The sequence below is a fragment of the Acinonyx jubatus genome, chromosome A2 (genome assembly GCF_027475565.1).
Source record: "Acinonyx jubatus isolate Ajub_Pintada_27869175 chromosome A2, VMU_Ajub_asm_v1.0, whole genome shotgun sequence".
Classification (NCBI taxonomy): domain Eukaryota; kingdom Metazoa; phylum Chordata; class Mammalia; order Carnivora; family Felidae; genus Acinonyx; species Acinonyx jubatus.
Window position 1 is genome coordinate 111,335,663 of NC_069383.1, and position 8,500 is coordinate 111,344,162.

Sequence of the window (8,500 nt, forward strand, 5' to 3'; positions counted from 1 at the left end):
GTGTATACAAAAAAAGGTAAAGTTAAAAGCCTAGTGGAGAAATGGGGTGGAGGCTGATGAGACTGGGAGTCCCTGAATCAAGCCATGCCCGAAGATTTGACCATCAGTGGAGTTTTCAGTCATTTGTGCCAGAATATTCCCTTTGTTGACTAATCCATGTCCACAGAAAGACTTTATATAAACATTCACAACATCTGTATTCTTAACAGCTAAAAACTGAAAACAATCGAGATGTCTATCAACAGGTGAATGAATAAACCAATTGAGAGATAGCCGTAATTCATAGAACAGAATACTATTTGGCAACCCAGCAATAAGAGGATCAAACTACTGATGCAAACAGCAATGTAGGTGAATCTCATAGACATTATACTGAACCTGATAAGCCAGATTCAAAGGACTACATACTGTGTGATTCTATTTAAAGGAATTTTTGGAATGGCTTAACAAAACTATAGTGAAATGATTCAGATGAGTAGTCACCTTTGGAGAAGTGGGAATTGACTGGAAAGCGAGGTGAAGGAACTTTCTGGGGAACTGGAACTATTTTATATCTTGATCTGGCTGGTAGTTACATGCATGTACATATATGTAAAAACCATCAAGCTGTGCATTTTAGATGTATGCATTTTACTGTATGTAAAGTATACCTAAATTTTTTTAGGCATTGGATTAGATTCTCTCTGAAGTCCTTCTAATTCTCTTGTGTTTAGGGTTCTGGGATAGAGTATGGGTAATTGTTCCCCGTTTCTGAGTTCCTTTGGTGTCCTGTAGCTAGAAGGGCACTAGCATAGGAGTGCAGAGATCTGGGCACTGGCCAGGCAGAGTCGTAGGGGTAGAGACTGAGTAAAAGCAGAGGAAGCCAGTGGGTGGCAGGAAGAAGAAGCAGATGCACAAAAAGAAGGGAGAGAGAGAGAGGAAAAGAGAAATGAGAGACAGATAAAGGGAGGCAAAGAGAAGGCAAGGAGACAGAGATCTAGAGAGTGAGACAGAGAGAGGGTCACAGAAAGACAGAGTGACAGCAGGAGACTAAGAGAGAGACTGAGAGACTAGAAGGAGTGCCAGAGACCCAGAAAGGGGGAAAGGGGGAAGGAAGGAGAGAAGAGGAGAGGGAAAGAGAGAGGGAGAGAGAGGGAGAGGGAGAGAGAGAGAGAGAGAGAGAGAGAGACACCGACCCAGGGGGAGATAAGGAAAGGAACGTAGATTACCATATGTGGCCCCAGTGAGGTAGCCATTTTGCCTTTTGCTGGATTTCACCACTCACTGCCTCCTCCCTGTAGGGACCACTGGATGCCACACTTGTCCTTGAACCTCTGCAACCTCCAGCTGTGCCTGCTGACAATGAAGACCTGCTGCCTTTGTGCTGACTTCCTTGTACAGCCCTGAAAGTCCCCCCAAAGCTGTGTGATTATTCTTTCTTTGTGTACCAGCCTCACCCCAAGGACGGGAGTGTCCAGAGGGCAGGGACTTGCTGTCATTATGAGCATCCTCCAGTCTTCCACACTTGTGCCCAACAGGCATGAGTCAACTGGGCACGTTGATGCATCAGTTCATTTTTCCTACCAGGAAGCATTCAGGGGTGTTGCAAGATGCTTATACCTTTCAGTTTTGTTTGGGACAGTGGCCCCAGCCCCTGAGCCAACCCCATTAGGTTCTGGTTGTAGGGCTGGCAGAAACTGGTAGGGGCACTGTCTGCCCCCTGGGGAATTGTGCTGTTATACAGGACAGTAGGAGTGGTGAAATCAGGAAGCCCAGGTCAGAAAGCAATGAAATGCTGGCCAGAACACATGGTCCTAAAAGGGAAAATCAATCACACAGTGGGCTCAGAAGATTTCAGAAAGTGGAGCTTGAGGGGAACCTGGGTGGCTCAGTTGGTTAAGCGTTTGACTCTTGATTTCAGCTCAGGTCATGACCTCACGGTTGTGAGGTGGGGCTCTGTGTTGGACTCTGTGCTGACAGCATGGAGCTTGCTCGGGATTCTCTCTGTCCCTCTCTTTCTGTCCCTCCCTTGATCGTGCTCTCTCTCCGTCTCAAAATAAATAAAAATTTAAAAGAAGAAGAAAGAAAACGGAGCTTGCTTGGGCAAGAGGTGCAGGGCTAAGACTGAATTAAGCAAAGGTGTAGGAGGGTCTCTTGAGGTTGGTGTGCTGGAAAGACCCGTGGGCGGACATGGTGTGTGTCTGTTACATAATTTCCCAATGGTCATTGAACTTGGGCCGAGCACCAAGACCAAGATCCTCCTTCCTCCCCCTTCCTTCCAGGCAGCCAGAAAGCCCAGGGTCTCAGCTGAGTGGATTAACTACTAAATCATCACATAAGAAGCCCAACTTAAGACTTAGGGGATGGCACCAAGTCTGGATTTTGCTAGAACTTCTCTCATCCACTGCCAAGACAGCTTCCTTTGAGGACGGCCCTAACCACATGTCGGCCATGCCTCACTTTGGTGTCAGGATGGCTGTGCCCGCAGCCCCTTCTATGGACTGACACTTGCCTGACAGTCCAGCCCTGAGATCTGGGATTTTCCATCTTTTTGTTCCCAGATGGCCCCATCTGAGGCCCTAGACCTTTAGGAATGTGTTTTGCCTAGGTCCCAGGGGTGACACTAATGAGTTCTGAGTTCCCTTCCGTTCTCTCTGGCTGGGATGTGGTTCTGAGTGTGGGTGGAGGAATGCTTGAGTGTGGTTCTTGTTTGCATCTTTGGAAATCCTTTGGCAGGAAAGGAGGCCAGGACTCAGTGTCTATTCTAACAGGAGCCGCTTTGGGGGTTCTAGTCGACAGGGAGGTGGGTCTTTGAAGAACTGGGGAGGAAGAAGAGTTGGTTTTTGTTTCTACTCCAACCCCTACTTTTGTTTCATGCCATTGCATTGCCTCTCTTAGGGGTAGTTAAAATCTTATTTTTAAGCAGGTTTCTGGTCCACCACCCATTTATTGTGTGGCCTGGGGCCACCTACTGTGCCTCAGATACCTCACCTGGCTGTGCTGCTTCCAGCTTAGTGATTCGAAGCTTCTCTGAGCTCTAAACCTGCCAGTCTCTGAAAAGAAACCATAATTATCCTCACTTTCCAAAAACAAAGGACAAGAGCCGATGTGCAATTGGTTATCCCTTCTTCCCCAACTGTGAGCATGGTTTCTCAGCAGGCAGAATTAGCATGATGGTCTCCCAGGCTGTAGAGAGGAAGAAATACAGTAAGAAGCTTGAAAGGATTTGCAAACTGAAATAAGCAATGCAAATGTTTGCACTAATACCTGCCCCCAACCTCTCCCAAGTATCACATGCTGTATCTTATTTTTTTTTATGGTTTTGCTCTGTGTGTGTATGTTGGTGTGTGTGTTTGGCACATGTGTATTGGTGTGGCTGTGTTTTGTGTGTGTGTGTGTCAATGTGTGTCTGTAGGTGGAGTCAGTGAGCTACTGCATGTAAAGCCCGGGTCCTAGAACATAGTATATTCTCAGTAAATGTGAGTCGTTATGAAAGCTTGGAACTTCTGTTTTCCTTTGTTTTTAACCCTATTTTTTTTTTTTTATCAAGGTATAACACTCGGTAAAGTGCACACATCTTAGCTGTAGAGCATGATGGATTTTTGCATGTGTATACATCCATGTGGCCACCACCCAGATCAAAAAATGGGGTACTGCCAGCTCCCAGCAGCTTCCCTGCAGCATCAGTGTCCACTTTCCTTTACTTAAAGTTTCCTTATTTATTTTGAGAAAGCGAGAGAGAAAGAGAGAGTGCACGAGCACATGCTCGTGCAAGGGAGGGGCAGAGAGAGAGGGAGAGAAAGAATCCAGAGCAGGCTCCTACTGTCAGTGCAGAGCCCAACGCGGGGCTCGAACTCACAAACCACAAGATCATGACCTGAGCCGAAGTCAGATGCTTAACTGACTGAGCTGCCCAGGCACCCCCAGTGTCCACTCTCCTGACTTCTATCATCTTAGATTGGTTGTCCATGGTTTCAGACTTCACATACATGGAGCCATACAGTATACACTCTTCAGGTCTGGCTTCTTCAGTTCAACATAGTGCCTATGAGATTCATCCATATTTAGCAGAGCTTTTTTCTTTTAACTTCCAGTGTCGTGTGGCATTGTCCAGACTTAGCATGTACTCATCCCTTCTCCTGTTGGTGACCATCCCATCCGTTTCCAGTTTGGGCTGTCATGAGTAAAGCTTCTGCAAGCAAGGCTTTCGTGGACATAAGCACTGATTTGGGTTGGGTATCTACCCAGAAGAGAATTTCCTAGGTCATAGGGTATCTGCATCTTTGCTTTTAATAGATGCTGCCAAACAGTTTTCTGAAGTGCTTTTAGGTTACTCTCCAAACAGCAATAATCGAGAGTTCCGGTTGCTTCATATCCATCTACATCCTCACTGTCACAGTTGGCTTCTCCAGAGGCAGGTGCTGTGATGGAGTCGGGGTTGCAAGGTATCTGTTAGGGCTCAGCACCTGTGAAAAGAAAGGGGAGGAGCAGAATTGGACAGAGGGAAAGAAGCTGATCTGCGGTGCGGGCCAACAGAGCCCCAGTCAACCCAGCAGGGAGCTCCGGGGTGAGCACTGCCCACCCCAGGGACTACTTTGGTGGAAACAGCAGACCTAGAACCCTGCCTCACTCAGTCCCTGGATGTGGACTGCTGCGGGAGGGCCATGGCCCCAGGCAAGGCAGTTCTCCAGAGCAGAAGCAGGTGTTGAAGGAGCTGACAGCACTCCCTATGACCGGTCCCCAACCCTCCCTCGAAGGGAGATCTCTCCGAGTCCAGCACATACACACTAGTCATGGGGGAGAGAGGGTGGTGATAGTGTCCTACTGAGATTTTAATCAGCATTTCCATGATGACTCATGTTGCTGTTGCACTTGTTGGCCTTTCGGATATCGTCTTTTGTACAGTGCCTATGCAAGTTTTTGCCCATTAAAAAAAATTGAGATGTTTGCTTTTTCTTATTAATTTATAAAAGTTCTGGATATGAGTTACTTTTCATACATATACTGCAAACATCTTTTGTCAATCTGTTTTGTTTAGGAAATCTTTTCCTATCCTATAGGGTCATGAAGATATTCCTGTCTTTTTCTTTTTCTAGAAGATTTATCATTTTTAGATCTATGATCCATCTCAAATTCATATTTGTATTTGGTACGAGTTAGGCTTTTTTTCCCCCATATGGAAATCCAATTGGGCTAATGCTGCTCAATGAAAAGATCATCTTTCCCCCACCGAATCGTAGTACATCTTTACTGTAAATCAGCTGAAGGAATATGTGTTTGTCTCTTTCTGGGCTCCTTATTCTGGCCCATTTGACGGGATTATGCTGTGCCACACTGTCTTACTGCCTGTGGATTTATAAAAACTCTTAACATCTGGTGGTGTTAAGTCCCCCAACTTTTTTTTTTTTTTTTTGAGATCGTCCTTACCTATTCTAGGTCCTTTGAATCTCCATATAGATTTTAAACTCAACATGCGTTTCTTCAAACATACCTGCTGAGATATTGATCTACATTGGGCTTACATTGACTGTATCCATCTATTTGGGGAGAATTGACATCTTAACATTAAGTTGGCCAATCAGTGACTATCGTGTAATTCTCCACTTAGACCTTCTTCAGTTTATCTGCAAAGTTCTGTAGTTTTTAGCATAGAGATCTCATACCGCTTTCATTAGATTTACTCATAAATATTAGATGATTTTAATATTATTATAAATGATATTTAAAGTTTTTCATTTTCTGGTTATTGCTAGCATATAGAAATTCAATCGATTTTTACATGTTGATTATATTCAGCAACCTTACTAAATATACTCATTCTAATAGTTTGCAGATTATTTGGATTTTTCCATATACAACATTGTCATCTGAAATAATACAGTTTGTAAGTTTCCTTTCCAATCCTGGTTTATTTTTATTTTTCTTGCCTTATTGAAATGACTGGGTCCTGCCATACAATGTTGGATAGAAAAGTTAGTGGTGGACATCCTTTTCTTGATCCTATACTTAGGAGAAAAACATTTAATATTTCACCATTAATGATGATGTTAGGTGTGTGTGTGTGTGTCTGTGTCTGTCTGTCTGCCTGTCTCTGTGTGTATCTGTATGTTTGGCAGATTCCCTTTATCAGATTAAGGAAATTCTATCTGATACTCTTTTCTGAGAGTTTTTGTCATGAAAAGGCACTGAATTTTAATAAATACTTTTCTGTATTGATTTTAGCTCACATCTACAGATGCAGCTTTCAAACGCTGGAAAGTGGTTTGTGACTGATGTCAGGCCAGAGGGTTTCTGAGGGAGCTGGGCCCCTGTGGGGGCTGGATGAGATGGCTGCAGGAGGGCAGGAGTGTGAGGTGCCCTAAAGAGACAAGTCAGTGACATGTGTGATCACCCATCTCAGCCCTGATGGACTCCTGCTCTGCTCATTCCCAGCAAGCACTTGGGGTCTTTTTCTGAATGGAAACTAGACCCTTTTATAGGACCCTGTGCCAGGCACTATGTGAGGCCTCACGGGGGAACACATGACCCAGGTGCTCCAGGGCCTTTGGGTTTTGCCACATGTCATGTCTTCATGCAGTTCTTAGGAGGAACTAGATTTGGACTAGAACCAGGGGGCCTGTGTCTCTCTCCTTTCTTCCGCAGCATCTCCCTGCCAGACACCAAAGGCTCTTGGGAGCAGCTGGACTGTGTACAAGCGGGGAAAGAGCAATGGAAAATGCATCAGATGATCCCCACCCTCACCCATTTCGTCCCCTGCCTAGTTGTCTTGTGGATATTTGGCCTTCCCAGTGCGGTCTGGGAAGACTTAGAAAGTTTCCTTCCAGAGCCCCAGGAGGCCAAGAACGGGAGCTGCCCCAGGCCATTTCTGTCCCTGGGTCTCCTTTCAAAGGATTTCTGGATAGATGAGAGAGATTGTGGCTTGTGGGCAGTCAGGAGGGAAGGCCTATCGTTTCAGATTTCTGGCTTGGCTCAAAGATTCAAACTCTAATTCTCAGACTAAATGCCTCAGTCCACTGGGAATAAAGGTCTTCCCTTCAAAGAATGATCACCATATTTGTTGCTTCTGCTGCCTTTGCTCAGGTACCTTCTTTCCATACCAAGTCTCTGTTTCAGCCAAACTCATGTGGAAATTAGGACTCTTTGGGTTGCAAGTGACAGAAACAGATGGCAAACTAGCCTAACCCTCAAAAGAGGTGAAATTTATTGCTTCACAGATCTGAAAAGTCTAGGGTGGAAATCCAGGTGCTCAAACACCATCGTGAGGAATGGGACTGTCTCCATTTTTGGCTCTGGTTTCTGCTGCACGGGCTTTATTCTCAGGCAAGCTCTTCCTTTACAATGGCAAAGAAGATCCGGCATACATCCTCCCAGCTTGGTAACTACAGTGGAAATACAACACCCTTTTTCAGTAGATGAGGCAAAAATACCAGGAAGGGCTCTCATTGGCCGGGGTTAATTCACACACCCGTATTGAGAATCAGCCCCACTGGAAACACATGGTCTGAGAATGGGGGAAGGGTGGATCCTGAGAGGAAAAAACGTTTTTCAACTAGAATTAAATGTGCCAGGCAGGCAAAATCACTCAGCACCACCTCCTCCAGCTGCCCCTGCCCACATCCATGCCTTTGTTCACATATTTCCCTTTCTGGAATGTTGTCCTCCTTCCTCGGCTTAATGTCCCTTCCTCCAATCCTCACCTCCCCTGGAAACCTTGCCCAGCCTTCTAGCCCACACAGATCTCCCCCTTCTTTGAACTCCCTGTGTGCCAGTGGTCTATATGTTTGATTTACTTTAAAGCAAATATAACTCGATTGCTTTCTTCTGATTATATCATATGAATACTTGTTCCCCAGGCAAATCAAAATACAGAGATGAAATCCCATTACCCACAGAGGCTTCTCAGGGGAGGTGACGCTGTGCCCAGGTCTGAGGTTTGAGTAGAAGTGAGGCAGGCGTGGATGGAACAGAGCCAGGGGTGTTTCAGGGTCGGGAGCCAGCCCAGGCAAAGTCTCCAGGTTTGAGGAAGTGACAGCAGCTTGGCGAGCAGGAGTGGAGTGGAGAGGTTTAGAGAGGAGACTGGCACATGGGGGCCACGGCAAGGAGGTGGCTTTTATTCTACATGAGGTGGGAAGCTGCTGGGGAATTTTTATTGGGAGGCAGGTGTTAATCAGAGAGAGCTTTCTTGGCTATGGCATGGAGAAGGCAGTGGGACAAGTTTGTACTTGGGAGGCCAATGTGGTCACCCAGGCTAGAGATGATGCTGGTTCTGCCCAGGGTGGTAGCTGTGGAGAGGGAGAGAAGTGGGTGGATTGGGGTAGGGGAGAGGGTTGAATAATTTCTAGGTTTCTGGCTTGAGCAGCTATGTGAATGGGGTTCATTTACTGCCATGGGGAAGTTGGGAAGGTAACATTCTCTCTAAATGGACACCCAAAGTAGATTTATACTCACACTTTAAATAAGTTGCATGGAATTGCTTTGATTAGTGTTTTTTTTCTCAACTGAGCATCTTTTCCATATCAAT

The 8,500-nt window shown here is 45.7% G+C and overlaps 1 long non-coding RNA gene across 1 annotated transcript in view; it reads left to right on the plus strand.

Annotated features, from left to right (window-relative positions):
- LOC113594655 (uncharacterized) overlaps window positions 1-8,260 on the plus strand; it is a 51,663-nt gene extending 43,403 nt beyond the window's left edge. The window contains exon 3 of the long non-coding RNA XR_003415081.2: window positions 1,281-8,260. This is a non-coding gene — a long non-coding RNA (uncharacterized LOC113594655). The remainder of the gene's footprint in view (window positions 1-1,280) is intronic.
- Window positions 8,261-8,500: the final 240 nt, after the last annotated feature.